We start from the raw sequence: 18,954 nt of genomic DNA on the forward strand, positions 1-18,954 counted from the left end.
GCGCCCCCCCCCCACACTGCTGAAGAAAGAGTGAAAAGTGACATGGTAATAAATGATTTTATTACCATTTTATTTTTTACTCTCTGCCGGAGTGTGGGGACAGGGTCAGTGCATCATTGCTGCTAATTGGCAAGAATGGGGTGTGGCCCCTTCGGTTGGAAGTGCGCATGTAGGTTTGGCCGGCTATCTTACTATGGCCCGCCTGACAAGCACAATTCAAACTTCTCCAACCCAGCTGTTTTAAGACAGCTGGGACGGCCAGGTTGGAGAGCAGTTAGTGGCCTCCGGTGACTTTCGAAGCACTGAGGCAGCCTGCTCCAGACGCTTCACTAATGCAGCTTCACAGCATGAGAGCAGCTTCTGGATTTGATAAGGTAGTTGGCTGTGTGACGTCACCTCACGCTCGGAGAAGTCTGGAGCCAGGGCCTGGAGAGTATTAAGGATGTGCTGCAGGATGAGGTAAGTAACTTTTAATTTTTGTTTCTAAGATACTTATTTTCATGTGTTTTAATGTCATTTTTTTCATGTATGCGTGTTTTAACGTATGTAGCGCCTCACCGTATTTTTATGTCACCAACCGCCACTGATAGCAGGACCTCCATCCTGAGCAGACCTACTCTCCTCCTGGCTCGGTCCCCCCTCTGCTGGGAGCGCTAGTTCACCTCCTCCTGTGCTTCCTGAAATAAAGATGAATTAGGTACTTATCTGACACTTTAGATGTGTCAGTGGAAGCATATGTTTCATTTCTGTTTTGCAGAAGAGTCGACATTTGCCCCCAAAACTGGGGCAGCTGTTCAAAATCAATTAAACCGTCGGGGCCCCAGGAGAGTCATCTGAAAACCGGGACTGTGCCGGGAAATCCTGGATGTCTAGTCACCCTAGCGACGGGCCACCCAACATCCTGTGATTTTGGACAAATGACTCAATCTTCCCCCTTACCTACCAAAAAAGAATATGTCCTTATGTAATATACCTGGTGCCCTGTGAAGCGCTCCAACACCACCGGGTCGAGTTCGATGTATCTATATGAAAACAAACATATGAAAACAAACAAGACGCCTGGGTGGCACCCCGCTCCGCGCCTGTGCGGCTCTTTCCCCTTCCCCTTGTGCTCGGTAACAGCTCTCAGCGGGTTGGCACCAGTCCTCACGCAGCACAGTTCGTGATTCGACGGCGAGGCAGTGGGGGCGCCGGGCTCCCGGGGGCTGCGCAGCCGAGGAGTGGCAGTCAGCGTGCCCCCGCTAGGGGACAGGGCCCCTACCCAGCCTGTGAGTACCAGCGACAGTGCAGGCGCATAGCTGCTAGCAGGAAGGGTGCCGCCCTGCCAGGCTTGCTACCCTGGCTCTCTCCTCTTCACTGCACCCTCTCTCCGACTCCCCCCACCTCGGCCGGTGACAGCAGGCTCCCCATCCATCCTAGCACAGGTCCCGGGCCCACAGCCTGCCTGACATCCCGGCGCCCAGGGATGCCCACCACCTCCCCTTGTTTACCACCGGCTTGCTCGCGCTCCCCGGATGCCCACGCCCCCCCCCCACCTCCCCACGAGCACAAACCTCGAGTTGTCTCTTGTCACCTAAGCTCACCCATTCTTGTTTGTTAGTCTTTGCATCGCTGAAGGCAGATTCACGCTAGAGAAATAGAAACCGCAAGGATTAAATACAAAAAAAAAACAGGACTGGATGAGTTACTCGCAGCTTGCAGGACACGGGACAAACTATGAGCACTATTGTTTGAGTGAGCAGAGTGAGTGTGTAGCGTCACAATTTATTGAAATAGCTTCTAATCGCTACCAGGCTGAACAGTAAGGATGACATATTAAAGCGGGTGATCTTTGTTTGTGTGTGCATCGCCACAGACGGTTCTAGAATACCTTTTGGCAACGTATCCGCGTCATGTCTTTCCTCCCTGTACTATAAATAACCAATGTCCTCGCCGAGCGCAGCGGGGCGCGAGGCCGCGCCCCTCATCCACAAACGTACCCCGCGCTGCCGTGTATCTGATCCGGAAAGTGTAAATGTCTACTTTCACTTCTGTGTGCTTTCAGACTGCCGCACTAATAGAGGCAACAATCGCATTTGTTATTTGTTTAAGAAGGTTTCAAAATGGCTTCTCCAGGGGTCGGGCTGGCCTGTCGGCTCCACAGGTCAGTCGGCTTGTCCGCTCTTTTCCTGGGCAGTTTGTGGGCCTATGTTATGGGCACCTGGGCCGGTTCTTACTGTTGATGCCCCTGATTTTAAAACAAACACACAGGGCAGGACAAGAGTCCTTTTTTTTTTATCAGCAGTGGTTTTATCTCCCTATTGAGGCGGTTCAATCTCAGAAATATTAAACTTCTCAAAAACAAGCCCCCTCAGATTGTGTCCCAAGGACCTGGAACAGCACCCCCCCCCCCCCCCTCCGCCCCAATGAAAATAGAGCGGCACCAACCCTCTTAAAATTCAGGATGAAACTGAGAGCGACCTCTGATAGGCAGTGTTTGAAATGGAAACATTGATCTGCACCAACCCTGTTCCTGCTTTTATTTCTGAGAAGTGCCGGTACTCTCCAATTAAACGTATCATGTCACTCTTAGGAAGTGCGGTACTCTCCCTCTCAAAAATGAATAAGCATTAAAAATGCAATAGGTCTCGCCTTTAATTAAGTTAACGCCATAGCTTTGCGATACAATACCATTAGCAAAGCAAATGGCTTTAACTTAATAAAAGGCGAGACCTATTGCATTTTCAATGCTTGTTATAATCGTTATGAGGGAAGAGTCCTTAAGGTGGGGAGTGCTGTATGGACATCAAAAGAGAAATCTGAAGAAAATTAAAATGTAAGGTCAGAGGAACAACAATAATGATAATTTTGTGTTGGGGCAAAGATAAGAAAAGCTTGTTGCTATTATTCTGTCAAACTGCCATACTGACTAAAGAATATGACTGATTCCTTAACAAGCAAGGGAATGCCATTTCTTTCAACTTATCTCTCTAATTTCGGCTGCCTGTGAAAAGATGAAAATTATAGGTTAATCTAAACTTGAACTGTTTTTTTTTCAAAAACAAAGTCCAAATGCTGTTAGACATATGTCAAAACACACAAGATGATGGACGGAATGTTGCACATTGGCAAAACATTCACCCCCAGTCACAGATCTGGGTTTAATCCATCGTTATTTTGCTCACCACGCCACCCCAGTTCAGACATGGCCATATGCAAATCAGTGTTGACCCTGTGCCTCATGGGAGCAGTCCAGTCCGAACTGCCAAGCCATGTCTTCCCTGGACCGGAATCAAGCATCCTAGGACCGGTTTCGGGGTTTCACCCCTCTTCAGCCAGGATAGCTTGACTCCAGTGGCGTAGTGAGCACGGGACCCACGTCTGGGCATACCCTTCCCACATAGGGCGAACAGCAAAACACACAAGATGATGGACGGTTAGACATATGTCAGGTACAGTTTAAGAAATAGTTATTTTTAGGCTTGTGACTGAAAAAGTAGCCAGTGTTTGTGACTGGAGCTTGTTCCGTATGTAACGGGAAGCAGATGCCATCTTTGAAATGTCAGTTGGCAGCAGCGCCTTGCAGCTGCTGCCGAATGCTTAAATTAATCTGCAACCGGCAGGGGAGCACGGTGCTGGCTATCTTTGCATAAAGTGTTTCTAAGCACATACTTGCAAATTAAACTTCTCATTGCAGATATTTCAAATGTAAACTACTCATGAAGGCAGGGAGGTCCCTAGAACCCCGAGGCAGCTCTGAAGCACAACGTAGCACAGGGAAACAAACGAACATTAACAATTGTATTATATTGTAATTGCATTTAAATAGTGCCTACTACCCCTGACGAGGCGTTGAAGCGCGTTACTCCAGGCAGCACTCTGCTTTGGAACCCAAGGTTATTGGCTACTAGTCTAGTGTTATTGGTATTGCTGGTTATTGAACCAATCGTTTGGCTTTTCTACACTGAACAGGGTTTACAGGGATTCATTAAGAAACAGCACTGGCACGGGATAAGCCAGTGTAGGACAGGAAGCACCAGTACACACATCCCTCCAACACACAAAACTGATACACAGTGTGTTATTTATATTCTCGCTCTATTTCACCCTTTTTTCTGTGCCTCTGGTGCAGTGGCGAGATAGAGCGACATGGGCGTCATTAAGGGGTCGACAGGGGTCGCTGGTGCGACACCTGGCATGCCCTTTGTGACCCCTGGCACTCCCTTTGCGACCCCTAGCGTCAGCAGTGGCAAAATCAGTGCCAGGAGCAGAAGCAGCTGGCCTTTATGGACGTAGGCAGGCGCGTCACACTCCTTGATTTTTGTCAATTTGTTATTATATTAATAGTGAATAATATTAAATTATTCGCTATTAGTTTAATAAAATAAATGGAGTACAGTACAAATACATGGAATGTGACTTTTACTGGCAGCTGAGGTAAGTAAAAAATGTGTGCATGCTTGCAGTTTTCATTGTGTTTACGTAAGAGAGTATGTGTGAATGTGTGTGTATGTGTAGGCAGAGTGTGTGTGTGAATACATGGGATTGTCAAAATAACAGTGGGACAAGCTGCAATTCAGAAAATGAAAGAATAAAAATAAAAAATAAGCCACAGACTTCTTTATGAAACAAGGAGAAGGGGAAACCATTAGAAGGGCTTGAGCACTGCACAGAGATAAGGACACTGTAAAATCAGTCCACAGGTGTGGAGGGAACTGTAGCTACTGCACCAAGACGTGGGTGAGATGCACCTGCCTCAGCACTAGCGGGAAATTGTTTGCAAAAAACACAAGGCGAACAGGTGCCTTTCCTGGACAAGCTCATGCGGCTGGGCCTACCGGCGAGCGGTGCCCAGGCCATTACTGTACCTGGTCATGTTAGTGAGGGATGTCGCATCCTGTCCTGCATGCGGCACGCGCTCCCTGGATGCGGCTCTATTGTTCCGCGTGTGCGGGGATGGCGATGGCAGAGGGGGTGGAATCTTGCCACGCGCCGACTTGCCGTTGTATGGCGGGCCTTGAGGAAAACGGGGAGGGGGTAGGAGAGGCATGTTCCACACTGGATTCTTCAGATGCAACATCTCTGCCAAGTGCGTTATTGGAAATGATGTTGGTCCCTCACACACACGCACACACCTTGTCCACCTCACAACAGCAGGTAACGAACACTGGCAAACACAGGTAGTACACCAAGACAAAGCGTCGAGCCGGAGACACGCGTTGTAGTAGATCTACGTGACAAAACATCAAAACAAAAATTAAACGGTGAGATCGGCAATGATCAAACACTCAGCTCTGACTTGTGCAGCCAGGATTATCTGCCCCCATTAGCCCCCTCCTGCAGTGCGGTATCCGGAAGTCGGGGTAATAAGATACGAGCGTTCACATATGCAGGAACAGGACAGGCTGGTGCTCAGGAGGGGCGCAGAGACAGTGAGCAGGAGTGGAATAAATATGACGCAAAAAAGGATACAAGTGACAGGTGAAGTGAGGAAAAAAGGACAAGAAATATAAACAAGACAAAAAGGGAGAAAACTATTGGAAGAACAAGCACTCGCCAGGCAGCCACGGTTTATTTTTGCATCTCGCTTTGACTTTAAAGTGAAAGTGACATGCAAAAATAAACACGCGGCGGAGCTTGTCTTTATGGGGCCATGTGTTTGAAACACATGGCCCCATAAAGATAAGAAACCTTTTACTTCAGCCAGAAAGCGGACGAGCCCGTACAAGTAGGCTGGCCGAAAAATGGAAAAGTCTATGTCACAAAGTGCTCTTTTCCAATGGCTGACCACCATTTAGCATAAATGGTGACGCCGGCCAATGGGAAAGAGGGGCGGGGCTTGAAGCCCTTTACAGAATTCCCTCTAAATCATTAAATCTCGCCAGCGAGACCGCGCATGTGTGCAGGCCATGCCAGCCGAGACCTAAAAAGTGCTGGTACTCAGTACTGGATAGTACCGGCCCATTTAAAGCACTGATGATTGGCTGACTTCTCACCACTTCCACTAGCTCAACCTCCTTCCGCTCCTTTAATGCTTCCTTACTGGGATTTTCCATCTTTACACTGCTCCGGTGCTCGTCAGCTAGGTTCGCGCCTTCGAAATACCAACATTTATATACATACTAACATCAGTACAAATGCTGTGGGTGTAAGCCCCACCAACTCTTCCAGGAAGCGTCAGCTCCTCCGATATGGCGGAGGAGAGTCGCTTCCCCTGCCAGCTACCTAAAAACGTCAGGAAAGAAAAGCACGTTTTGTTATTATTTTATGTTTCCTTTCCTGCTGTGTCTTTGGGGGCGGGACCATGGGGGATGACAGGGGCAGGAGTGTTATGCACTGCTATCAGTGAGCAGGACGGTTTGGCCAGCCATCTCAGGCATGTCAAACGGTCATGCGCACTGAATCTTCTCCAATCCAGCTGTGTTGCCGAGTTGGAGATAGCAGGCACCAGCTCCCAGTCTCACTGGGAGTGCAAATGCAGAGCGCTAAGGCCAAACCTGACGCTGCTTTCATGGTATGAGAGCACCGTTAGGATTGGCCGCAGTGGAGTCTGGAATACTGTGCCTTGGAGGAGAGGAGCAGAAGAGAGCGACGTGCCCCGCAGCAGGTACATTTTTGAAATGTATTTATATTTTTTTATTTTGTCCTCTTTGGCCCCTCCCCAACCTGACCCTCCAGTGTTCCCCAACACCAGCCACTACTGCTTCCAAGTATTTTAAATAGGGCTGGCATTCTTCTCATCTACCTGACAATAACTTCAATTCACCAACATGCCAAATGCAGAAGCGACATCACCCATCTCACAGCATGGCATCACAGCAGTGGCAGCAAATGACAACATTGGTCTCATCACATGATCCTTAACTTCAAAGGCGCCACAAACTGCAATTTTGGAAGACAAAGGGGTCGATTCCAATGTCGGTCGGAAGGGCTTATAGAACCATATTCAGGTTTGCCAAAACTGATCCAGAGCCCTTGTTTCCGACCGACTCGTTCCCAATTCCAAATGACCAAGTACGATGCCTGGAAACCGTTAGGGCTGACTGAATCGGTTCCAGAAGGCATTTAGAGAGGATGAGCCTTTCTGGAGCCAACGCATACAAGTCTATGTACTTGGTTTGCGAAAAAGTGAGTACAATGACCGATTCGGACAGACTTTCAGATTCAGCTTGCCCGGAACGAAAAGGCTACTGGAATCGGTCTTTGGGGGACCTTAGCAGGCCCCCTTTCACCCTGGGCCCTCCAAATTGGGCCTGTTGGGGTACCCAAAGGACCCCCCCTTTCCTTGCATGCACAATGTGGTAGGCATCATGGTGTGCCCGCCTCGGGGTGCAAGGTTTTCCCCAGCCACCCCTTTCTTCATTGGGAGCCTGTGTTCTCGTTTGGAACACAGGTTCCCATTGAAGTCAATGGGAATCGTACCGAATTGTATCCGGATGCATACAGATGCATTGTACTAGTTCAGCTGGACTGCCCCAATCCGAGTCGTACGGAAAGCATTACGGAACCGATTCGGTCAGAATGCTTTCCAAATGAGATCGGAATCAGGCTCTAAGAAGGGAATTTAGCCTGTCTTTGTTATGTATTGATTCTTAGATTTGTTTAGCAAGGCGCTGGAAGATAAGTTTAAGATCATTAGTTTGGGACTTTATTCAGAGATTTGGCACATTCTCATTAGATTGTATTCGGCTCCTTCGTGTCTTGGTCAGTAAAAGTATTTTAATTGTGAGCAGAAAACAAAAAGTGGCATCGGGGACCTAAAGAATCAGGGACTGCGTGGCTGAGTTTAGACGGTTGCGATTTTCTGGGTTTTATATTAGTAGAGTCCAAATACATGATGGTAGGGAATCAAACAATAGGGTGAATTGATGTGAGCAAACCTTCACCTTCATTTCACAGGATAAAATTATTATAGTAATTTTATAAATGATTTTGGATGAATTTTAGCATTTTAAAATGTGTGTATCTTAGCTTGTCCCAGACGTGAAGGCCAGCCCATGTGATATCATCTGTTTTAATTAAGGTTTTTTCAGCTACCTTGTAGACGTTATATTCTTGGATACTAATCTTACAGATATATTCTGTAGTTACTGTATTACGTTATTGAGGGCAAACTTTTATGATCCTTTCAGACAATTTACTATTGTGATTTTTAAAGTGTGACGGTTTTAATGAACTATGTCCTAAAGTTTTTCTTCTTGCATGTTACATGAGTAGGAGTGAATGAGAGGAATTCATCTGAAAAATATTGTTCCAAATATCTAATCATTTCCTACATTTTACAATGAATCATTTGTCAAAACTTAAGATTTGAGCTAAAGGGGACATTACTTCTAGAATGTACTATCATATCGAAGTGCTGAATGTAACATTTTAAATTGCATTTTACCTAATATAGTGATATTCTTTTGTACTTCGCTGTCCATTTTTGCGTGCATGGGAAGCAGCAGGCACAAGAAAGGGTTGTTTTGAGTTCAGTTATGGTGCATTAAAAGACCACTTGTCACATACTGTGTCCTGTTTTTCAGTATATGTAGTCACGAATAGCTGACAGAAAGTTGACTGACTTAGCAGAAAGCTAGGTGCTCCATGTCTATGACTGAATGCTACACTTGTAGAACAAGGGGCAACCTAGTAACCCTGGGACTTGGGTAGTACAGTAATAATGGAAACAATGAGTGTGAACCTCAACTTCCACTGGTAAACATGTGAATAACCATCAGTAAATTGGTTTTACTAGAAAGAAATCATGTTATTCAGTTGTTCAACATATAGAATCTTAAAAAGAAGAACTCACTAAGCTCTACTTAAGGCAAGTGAGTAAGAGGTGTGCTGGTACACCTCTCACTCACTTAACTCACTATCACTGCGCCATTGCTTTGTTTTGGGATCACCAATTCTATTTCAAATGTATAAAACAATAGAGCAGAATGAGTTCTTCAATCAGTCATTCATGATTTATAAAGCGTGGCTAATCACTCGTTAGGGTATCCAGGCATTTGCAGGCCCCTGAGGCTTATTCGAACAGCCAGGTTTTGAGGGCCATTAACAATTCCGGAAGTAAGGTGACGGTGTGGATGTGCGTGGGGAGGCTGTTCCAGGTCTTTGCTTTCATGTGGGAGAAGGAGCATCCTCCACTTCTGCTTCAGTAGATGTGGGGAGCATGGGCAAGTGAAAGGGAGGTGGAGTGTAGTCTTCTTGATGGTTGGTGGAGGTTCAGGTGGTGATTAATGTAGGCGGGTCCTTGGTTGTGTAGATCCTTGTGTATGTGGGTCACCAACTAGAATTGGCATCTCTTCTGTATATCGAGCCAGTGTATCCTGAGGTGGGGTGTGATGTGGGTTTGTCGGGGAAGTCCAAGGAACAGTCTGGCTGGGACGTTCTGTAGGGGCTGAAGTCTCCGTAGAAGGTGTGTGGCGATTCCTACATTGTGGGCATTGCTTTAGTCTAGTCGGCTGGTGATCAGGGCTTGTGTCACGGTGCATCTCGTGTGTAGGGGTAGCCACTTGAAGATCTTACGTAGCATGCACAGAGTGAAGAAGCAGGCGGAGGAGACTGCGTTGATCTGTGTTTTCATGGTGAGCTTGATGTCAATGATGATTGCAAGGTTTCTGGCGTGGTTGAAGGGAGTGTGTGCGGGTCCTAGATCTGAAGACCACCAGGAGTCATTCCATGTGTTTCTGCTGTTGTCAAAGTTCAGTACCTCCATCTTGACTGTGTTCAGCTGCAGGCAGTTGTTCTTCATCTAGTCAGTGTCATTTTTCATGCATCTGAGGAAGTTGGTGTTGTTGCGGCCGTCGGTGAGTGAGGATGATTTGGGTGTCGTCTGTGTAGCAAATTATGTTGAGACCGTGGGGTCTGACGATGTTGGCCAGCAGGGTCATATATGAGTTAAAGAGCATGGGGCTGAGGGATGAGCCCTGGGGGACATCGCAGGTGATCTCCTTGAGTTCAGAGGTGAAAGGTTAGAGGTGGGAAGTGGATTTTCTTGGTGCTTCCTGTGAGGAAGGAGATGATCCATCTGAGCATGTCCGCTAGGATGCCGATGTGGTGGAGTCTTTCAATCAGTGTGTGGTGGGATTTGGTATCGAACGCTGCCGAGAGGTCGAGGAGGATCAAAGTTGCTGTTTCTCCTTGGTCAAGGAGGGTTTGGATGTCGTTGGTGGCTGCAATCAGGGTGGTTTCGATGCTATGATTGCTGGGGAAACCAGATTGGGAGGCGTCGAGTAGCTGGTTCTGGTTCTCCAGGTGTGTCATGAGTTGATTGCTCATGAACTTTTCCATTACCTTCGCTGGTAATGGAAGCAGGAAGATTAGCCGGTAGTTTTCGAGTTCCCCAGGGTCGGTGGAGGTGTTTTTTCGGTAGTTCTCTGACTTTGGCGTGTTTCCATGTATCGGCAAATGTTGCAGTGGTGATAGAGGTGTTGAGTAGCATGGTGAGTACCTGGTCGATCCTTTGGCCTCGGAGGTTGAATATGTGGTGCAGGCATGGGTCTGTGGGAACTCCTGAGTGAATGGATTTCATGATGGAGGTGGTGTCATGGGAGAATGTTCCAGGTGGTCAGTGTATGGTTCGTGTCAGTTACAGTGGTTGCGTATCTGTCGAGGAAGTCCGTAGATGTGGGTTGGGGTTCGAAGTTTCTGTATATGGTTGCGATCTTGTCGTGAAAGAAGTGGGCAAGTTGCCACACAGTTCCTGTGAGGTTGTGATGTTGTTCTTCCATCTAAGAATCTAAATGTTGAACAACTGAATAAAAAATTATTATTTCTAGTAAAACTGATCTACTGATGGTTTCTCACTAGTTTACAGTGGAAGATGAGGCTCACACTACCCCCTTCAGGTACTATTTTTTGCTTTATTTATGACTGAAGGCTGGCAGATCTCTGGGGGCGTGGAGGGAGGCTGTAGGCACCACAAGGTGAAAGACTTGAAGTACCAAGGATTGTTGATTATAAATCAAGGCTTTATTCCAGAGATCTAGATGACTTCCAGTTTGCTAATTTGTTGCATAAATGCCCCACAAATGGACACTACAGTCACAACTCATCCCATCCTGTCCTCTTTCCGCTGATTTGCAAGGGAGTCACTCATAATTTGGTAAATTCTGAATTGTTAGACATGACAAAGCTGTCTCAGGTGGGCTTTCGGCTGAATGTGCCCATCTTTTTCACACGTAGGTTGACTGGATCTGCTGACTGGATCTCGTTATATGAGTCTCCAGCTCAGGGTGCAGTCATGGAATGGCTTGGACAGGTGTCGGGGAATATTACAGTAACCAGATAAGGCTAAGGTGGTGTTGAAGCCTGTCATCATGGATTGCTCACTTTAGACCTTTGCCTTCTTCTCCTCCGGCAGTGAACAGTTACTGTAATGCATACTTTCAGTGGTGGGTGGCAAGGGGAATTGTGGTTTACGGTCAGTACACAGCAGGTTGTGGTCAGCCTCCCAGGTTCAGGATGGGCTTTTCGTGCCAGGCGGTGCTTTCTGTAGGGTACATTCACTTCAGGGTGGCTGTCACAGACTTAGGAAAACTTCCAGCACAGTTTGGAAGTGGGAGGGTACTCCGGCTATCAAGAACAGAGAAAGGTGTTAAGGCCAAAAGAAAGGCAGTGGTTTGCCCCATAGGCTCTTAAGCGTTTGGTTTTCCGTTTGTAGGTGGGACCTTATGAAACAGGGATCATCCGTGGTACAATAGGAGGAGCTTGTGTGGGATATTTGCATTTTATGGTGTGTGTATGTGAGTAAGCCGTAGGACTTTAATGTTAATTTGGTTCCACGAGGTTGAACGGTGGTCCATTATCCTTTTCAATTGTGTTGCGTTTTCTTGTGAGGAGGCATCTCAATGCGAGCAACATTTGTTTGATATTGCATTGCGGGTTTGATGATAATGGACTATAGCAGAGCAAAGATGTCCAAATGTCTCACTGGCTGTTGGAGAATGGATGAGTGATATTTATCTGTGTATGTTTGTGGGTGGGTGTATATGTGTGTATTCTCACACACTTATGTACCTCTGTGTTTCTATGGTTGTGTCTCACTGATGTGGGGGTCTTTCCTGTCATATAGTGTCTCTTGCTGGTTTCCATCCTTGGCATCTGGAAAAGCCAGTAGCACCTGGTGGGTCCCTGGTATATCGGGGTCATCTCTGGCACAATAGTGCTCATTCTTGATACATGTTACCCAGTGCGTAACAGTAGTCATTGTTGGCATCTTTTCAGCATCCTTGACCTAATAATGGCCATAACCACAATTATTATGGCGATTGCCTCCTTGTAAATTGACGACCACTCATGGCATAATGATGTCCATCGTGGTGGCTTGCATGATATATCTAGGTCACCTCTGGCACAGTAGTGGTTACTCCGAATACTTCTTGCCCCAAATATAATAGTAGTCATTTTTTATTACATATTTGGAGCATCTGTGACCTAATCATGACCAATACTGCAGTAAGGGCGGGACACCTTCCCCAGAAATCTCTTGACATAAAGACGTTTATCTTGGACATATTATATGTATCCTTGGACTTATGGTGTCCAGCTGTGGCATAATGGTGGCTGAAGGAAAAAGGAGAAAGAATCCTAGGAAGGAGAGCCCATAAAGAAGGAGAAAGAAAAATCTATCTTTGTCCTTTAGTGCCCTCACACACCCCAAGGGCTGTCATGCTTCATCATCGGGCATTGCTCCTCGTAGGGCCGGCGCTGCAATTCCCTACAGGGCCCCCGAAGGGTCACTTTGTCGGAGATCTTTTTAGGACTGCCGGATGGTGCATGAGGATGTGTGAAGGGAGGGTCTACTGAGGGTAAGAGAAGTGCGTGCAAAGTGATATAGAAAAATAATAATCAAGGGTAAATCTGCAGCTTAGTTGTAAACATTTTACCCTTTGCAGTAAAAACATCGCCCCAGAGGCACACTATGCCTAGGTGTCAAAGGTCATAGGTCAGGTCAACATGTTTCGCGCCTAAATCGCCAAAAAGGTCGGTGGCGCTTCTTCAGGACCAAAATCATCAAACAAGTGAGGTGCACAATAAACCAAAATACGTAGCATTAAAATACCCTCTTTTTTCTTCAGTCAGGGCAGAGCAAAAGTCTGTGTGCCCTCATTGTGGCTACAGCTGTGTGGTGGAGACTGCTCCTGACCATGCCTAGGAAAAAGAAAACGAAATCAACCACAGATATAGGCATCAATAGAACTTTATGCTTCATAGTGTGCTAACACTATGTGCACATCGATTAGATAAAAGTATTAAGAAACAGAACAGACACACAAGACAAATGTAATTGTTAATGCACCATTGAGCCCCTGTCATGTATTAGTATCGTAGGCAAATTAACAAGAGCTTACTCCGTGCATAAGCTGTATTAGCCAAAATATATTATGCTCGTGTAGCGGTCTCACCAGTATAATGTTGCTAAGCCGATAAAACACAAAGCTATCTATTGTGAAGGGAGTGCTTACCTAGCACTGTAAAAATGTAACTCCCCTTGGCAAGAGCAATGGATGCCCGCAAGTAACCGGGCTGTAAAGACAAACAAGGATATTTTGTCATCAGACCAAAGTGCTCAATGCACTGAGCAAACTGCTCAGAATCTTACAACACATTTTAAAGTTATAATGAATACTCCACTTACAATTTCATACGGGTGTTCCCTCCTCTGAACCTACCCCGTCCATGCGTATGCCGAAAATGAGCTCATCATGGCAAGACGCGATACTAATGAAATGGCGGGATCGGTAGAAATGTCGAAGGGGGTCTAAAACCTGTTGCTGTGGCTGAATTATAGGTGATATCCATTTCACTCAAAATACCTGTATCTTTTCATGGGCCTCTGGGAGGAAGAGATATTCTCGGATAAAATTACCATCAGAAACCTCAGTAAGGTAGAACTCTGGCTCAGGTATATGGACGACCTTTTCATTATATGGAAAGGGAGACGCACAGAGGCTCAGGAATTCATAGAAGAACTGAACAGAAATGATCGCAATATACAACTTACAGGGAACATCAGCGATAACATGGTCGAATATCTAGATGTCAAAGTTGAGGTCAGGTCCAACGTGCTACACACCTCTCTCTTTCGCAAAACCACCGCAGGTAACAGCATCCTATATGCCCTCAGCAGTCACCCTGACACCCTCAAATGGAGTATTCCTTTTGGCGAACTGCTGAGGGCAAAAAGGAACTGCAGCAGTAACGAAGCTTTCGATAAGGAAAGTGCAGAGATGACATAAGAGAGATTCAAGCTCCGAGGTTACCCCACTTGGGTCCTCAAGAAAGCTATCAGTAGAGCAGCACTGGTGGACAGGAAAGATACACTCAGAGAAGATACTACCAGAACAGAGGAAATTAGTGAAGCAGAGACCAGAGTGATTCTGACCTACAATTCAGAATCTGACGGTATCAAACACATTCTTTCCAAAAATTGGAATACACTCAAGAACGATAACAGTATAGGTCACACTCTTAAGAACAGACCCAACATCACTTACAGGCGAGGCAGAAATTTGAGGGATATACTGGTACATAGTGACATCACCCTGACACAAGAGAGAAGGATTCAGAACCTCAAGGGATTCTTTCCATGCGGTCACTGCAAAGCGTGCTTTGCTAGCACCTTACGCAAAGAATACAAACAAGGCTCCAACCGCAGAGAGATAACCCAATTCCTCACATGCAGTACCACATTCGCCATATATGCGATAGAATGTCCATGTAACCTATATTATATAGGCAGTACCACCCTCATGGCCAAGAAAAGGATATTAGAACACAAGCGGGCAATTACCAACAGAGATCCCAAGTATCCTGTGGCACGCCATTTCCAAGAAAGACATTACTCAGACTCCTCTTTACTTAAGTACTTCATTTTGGAACAAGTCCAAAGTGACCACAGAGTAGGCAATAGGACACTCAAACTCAGACAGAGAGAGTCCAGATATATCATCGATCTTCAAACCAAGGCTCCAGGGGGTATGAATCAAGACGAGGAACTCTCGATACATTTGAAAAAAGAATAGTCTATCATCTACTATTACTGTCATATGTTTTAGTGATTGGTAGTTTTTACTGCTTAATGTTTATTCTTCCATGTTTTTTTATCTCTTCTAATTTTTAGAAATCAATTTTTCTACTATCAGTCACATTGATGACTTTCAATTATGTAACTTCTAACTCTAATTCTTGCATATTATGTTTCTTTTTAGGAGAGAAGGAAGGTACCTACTCACTTCACAGGTTGCCTAACCTTTTCTTCGATGTTACCCTATCACCATCACGATATTATTGGTTACTCTATTGCGACTGGACACCTCTAAGATTGGCACCGAGAGTGACAGGATAAGTGGTTTTTGGCTATCCATGAATCAAGGACATTATGTATTTACATTTTTCAGATATTTCCTGATTATTGTTTATATGTTTTATAGGTTGTAATGGAATTTCACGAGCACTATGCCTAGACTTGTGTATACATCATTTCTGTTATGACCTTTGCCTAGTCCATGTTTCTAATAGCGGACACATATTCAGGTTTTGTTGAACCACAATCTGGGACATGTTAGCACTAAGAGACAATGCTGCACTAGCCATTGCGCCAGACAGGCAGGCTTATTCAGCCATTCGGCATGCTTGAATTGATTCAGATACATTGTTATCTATGCAAAGCACTCGCCCATGTTAGATGTTCTGACATCTATCGTCATATTGCCAATTTACAGCAACAGTCTCAGATAGGCATTTACTTTACCTATCGAACGCTAATTACTGCCGTTTGTGATTTAGACATTTGTCTTTGTCACAGTAGCGCGGCCAGGATGCTTTTGTTTTTCAACCTGTTACGCCATATATATTTGTACTCATATCAAGTATGCGCACTAGCATGTTGCTCTGAGTATGTATCTGCACTGTTGGTCATGTTCATTACTTCGTTATTTGTACTTATTTTCTCACTCAATGACCTTTGCAAGATGGCGGCTACAATTATTCGCACAGTCCTGTTTCGACTCTTACACCTCATAGTGCCGTGTCCGGTGTATATAGTCGTATGATGTTTTGTTTTGCACGGTTTCATGTGAGCAAGGCTGCGGACGCAGTCGAAACGCGTTATGAAATAAACCTGGTCACCTTCACTTGTTGGATCTGTCGTTTACTGGCCTGAGAGCGCACGTAACTTTGGTACATTGGATATTGGATTGCCAGTCGCTTCGCTGGCGTGTACGCCACTTTCCAAGGGGCTAGCTGTCCAGAAGGAGCTGTTGTAACGTGGATATATATATATATATACACACATATATATATCACAGGAACCGATAAGAAATTTGAAGAAGGCAATGTCGCTACCTCAGCTCCAAAGACCACACGGACACGGACCTCCAGTTAAGTGCTATTTATTTTGCTGGCAGTGTCGTCTTGACGTTTCGGCTCCCAAGAGCCTTGCTCACATGACAACGTGAAATTTCAAAATGATCCAATAAATAGTGAAGGTAGACAGTTCAGAGTTCAGGCTGAGGTCATGTGACTATGAAAATCATAGAACTAAACAACATACTGCAATATAACCTCAGCACTGACTGTGCAAAATAAGCCAATAATAATTTCAGTGCATAACTTAGCAATTTTCATGGCAATGATGTTTTTGGTAGTGCAAAATCATTCAATAAGTATACCGAACATTAAATATATATAAATAAATATATAAATAAATATATCAGTTTAAAATCCACAACTGCATTTTTATCAATAAAATATTGTTAAAAAAAAAAAACCTTTCAATGTCTAAATTACCATGGTATTAATGGAATGGACATGCTCAGGGGACTTGATAACAGACCACCATGATTCAAGATAATATAATATTCTCCCTATACTGTAAATCTGATGAGTTATGCCCAATCTGCCGTAGCAAATTCACATTTGTGTGTACTCATACTGACGGCTTGAATGCCCTTGGCTACTATATGCCAGATAGTAAGTGATAACATAGAAATCTCCTAAAACCATTTTAAAAGCATGACTGTATAAAAACTGAAATAATTGCAAAGACAATAATGCACACCTTGATGATTGAACTTACTCATTGCTAACAGTCATCAATAAATATCTCTTTGTTCTGTCTCACCAAACCCTTGTGAAGGGAGGTTACTGTCACTACAGATATGTGCCCAAATAAAAGGGAATATTATTCCCTTTGAATCTAATTATAGATTAACAAATAGTGCAAGAGGTGAGTGAGGAATAAAAAAATATAAATGATAAAATTACCGTGTCTAAAAACATATACAATATTACTAGTGAAAGCTGTAAAAGATATTATTGTAAAATACCTTAAAAAATCCAATATATAAAGTGACATATAATAATTAACTAGGTTTCATCACTGGAAACTGAATGTTGAGTTCGATTATTGATACCCTACTCATATTGTAAACTCAAAAGTATTTGTTTGACTAAAGAAGAATCTCGTCACTTGGATTAGAGCTCAGCTATGGTAAACACGTGTAGAGGTCCTCCGTAACATTGAGACCTTTCGGGGTTTTCGTATCGAGTTGTAAAATGTAACGAGTCTCAAGTTTTCGGAGTTTGGCTTCTCTATTGCCTCCCCGTCTGCTGGCATTGACAGCGTCAATAACAAAGAATTTGAGGAGGCGATTGTCACTGTGGTGTATGTCTCTAAAATGTCTGGCGACAGGGTAGGTATTATCCTGATTGGATATGGCCCTTAAATGTTGTAATATCCGTTTGTGGACGGCCAATTTAGTGCTGCCGGCATATCTTAGAGAACAGGGACATTCAAGTATGTAAACAGCGTACTCTGTTTTGCATGTCAGCAATTTTGTAATCTGATGATCTATACTGCTGAACCCATCCTGGTATGTCTTTGTATTAACCCCATGTGTGCAGGATTTGCAAATTTTACATTTGTAGAAGCCAGTGTTAGTTTGAAGCCACGTAGATTTTTCAATTGTTTCTGGGTTAGTGTTCACTAAGTGGCCCCTCATTGACATAGCGTTGCTAAACGTTAAAGAAATTCGTGCAGGTAATGAAGGCCCTATTATGGGATCATTTAAAACAATAGGCCAATTGTGGTTAATGATTCTAAAAATATCCTTGTGCTGTTTGCTGTAGCCTGTGATGATTCTAAATTTGTTCTCCACACCTTGGGAAATATCAGAACCGGTTGGACCTTGAGTTACCTGTTCACTAGAGGCCATATTCGTGTATGTGCTTAGTAGTTCCTGCCTAGTATGCTTCATAGATTTAGATATGGCATTATCAACGCTATGTCGAGAGTAGCCTCTTTGAATAAATCTCAACTTACTAGCTAACTGTGCACTTTCTAGATCCACTGAGTTACTACAAACTCTTCTGATTCGGAGCATTTCCCCATATGGGATACTGGCTATTAAGTGTGCTGGATGAGCACTGCCCGAATGTAAAAGAGTATTCCCAGCTGTTTTCTTACGGAACAACCTAGTTTCAATCAGATTATTCTTAATGTAGACTTCAGTATCTAAGAATGTAACCGATGTTTGGCTCATAATAGCAGTAAAGGCTAGATTAAGGTCATTAACATTAATATTAGAAATGAATTCATTCGCTTGTTCTTCACTACCCTTCCAAATGATGAACAAATCGTCAATGAAACGATACCAAGTAACCACATATTTGTCTACCATTTCCTTATGTTTGACCCTGAGGACCAGTTCCTCCCAAGCGCCCATATGAAGACAGGCAAAACTTGGAGAGAAACTGGCCCCCATAGCCACTCCCTGAAGCTGGCGGTACAATAAGTTGTTATACATAAAGACATTGTTAGTCAAGCAAAATTCAAGCATATGTAACAAGATGTTGTTATGATCATTGTTCAGGGTTTCTCTCTGGTTTAAATAGTATGCCACTGCCCTTAAGCCGTCCTCATGTCTAATACTCGTGTAGAGAGAGGTTACATCAAGGGCTAACATCCAGAAACCTTCC

The 18,954-nt window shown here is 44.6% G+C and overlaps 1 protein-coding gene across 17 annotated transcripts in view; it reads left to right on the plus strand.

Moving 5' to 3' along the window:
* Window positions 1–296: 296 nt before the first annotated feature.
* LOC146868823 (uncharacterized) overlaps window positions 297–18,954 on the plus strand; it is a 467,456-nt gene continuing 448,798 nt past the window's right edge. For 8 of the 17 annotated variants that reach the window (XR_014964970.1, XR_014964977.1, XR_014964988.1 and 5 more), the window contains exons 1-2: window positions 1,103–1,268; window positions 15,186–15,357. The gene's annotated coding sequence lies outside the window, so the exon portion shown is untranslated. Of the gene's footprint in view, window positions 460–1,092; window positions 1,269–15,185; window positions 15,358–18,954 lie in introns of those variants that run through there. The other 9 variants (XM_085613832.1, XM_085613837.1, XM_085613838.1 and 6 more) reach the window with 6 other exon arrangements.

The sequence above is a fragment of the Triturus cristatus genome, chromosome 1_2 (genome assembly GCF_964204655.1).
Source record: "Triturus cristatus chromosome 1_2, aTriCri1.1, whole genome shotgun sequence".
Taxonomy (NCBI): Eukaryota; Metazoa; Chordata; class Amphibia; order Caudata; family Salamandridae; genus Triturus; species Triturus cristatus.